Below are 918 nucleotides of genomic sequence, written 5' to 3' on the forward strand. Positions count from 1 at the left end.
ACCGGCACCGTCAGACTCCGCCTACCAAGAGCCTGGGTCCGTCCCAGGTTTCTTCCTAAAAGAGTTTTTCCTCACCACTGTTGCACTAAATGCTCGTTCTTGGGGGAAATTACTAGACTCGTTGGGGCTTTGTAAAAACCTCTGTTATGATTTGATACTATAAAAAATTGTAAAATTGAATAAAGTTGTCGGAGAAAGATCGAAAATAAAAAAACAGTAAATCAAAAACTTACAAAATGCCAAAAGCCAGGTTAACCCGTGTGTTGTCTTCCCGTCCACCGTGACCATGTTGTCCTTCCGGGTCACAATGTGGGCATTTTTTCTATGCTTTTGACACTTTTTAAATCGTTTTTTTCAAACTTGTGTTTCCATTTAATTTATATGACTTTATACTTTTTTTTTTTTTTTTTTTTTTTTTTTTGTTATATAAAAAAAAAGCCAAAATTATGAATTATTTTGCCTGATGGTTAAGATCAGACGACGTATAGTCAGGATTCTGTTTTGAAACCATTTCAAATGCTATGAAACTGAATATAACAACCCAAATTCAATGAACATTTACCAAAGATCCTCCATGTATCCATGTTATTTATGGGCATTTTGGTTGGAAAAAAAACTTGGAAAACGGGTCAAATTTTACCCCGAAGACACCACAAGGGTCAAATAGGTGAGTCTTCAGCTGCTTTAACAGCCACCACAGATCGTACGACAGTGTCGGAGCCACCACTTCAACAACACGGCCACCTTTTGGTTTTTAGACCAGTGTGAGGGACGAGCAGTAGTCCCTGATCAGAAGGCCGGTGAGTCCTACTGGCGATATAAGGATGGAGCAGGTCAGAGACCCATGTAGATGTCTGAGCATTAGGGGTGTGACGAGACACTTACTCCACGAGACGAGACACATCACGAGATTGGGTT

General features: G+C 39.9%; 1 protein-coding gene across 1 annotated transcript in view; it reads left to right on the plus strand.

Moving 5' to 3' along the window:
* Window positions 1–918, plus strand: part of usp34 (ubiquitin specific peptidase 34) — a gene marked incomplete in the record, with an annotated part of 152,736 nt that overhangs the window by 40,156 nt on the left and 111,662 nt on the right.

Source organism: Etheostoma spectabile, chromosome 5 (assembly GCF_008692095.1).
Source record: "Etheostoma spectabile isolate EspeVRDwgs_2016 chromosome 5, UIUC_Espe_1.0, whole genome shotgun sequence".
Lineage (NCBI taxonomy): Eukaryota > Metazoa > Chordata > Actinopteri > Perciformes > Percidae > Etheostoma > Etheostoma spectabile.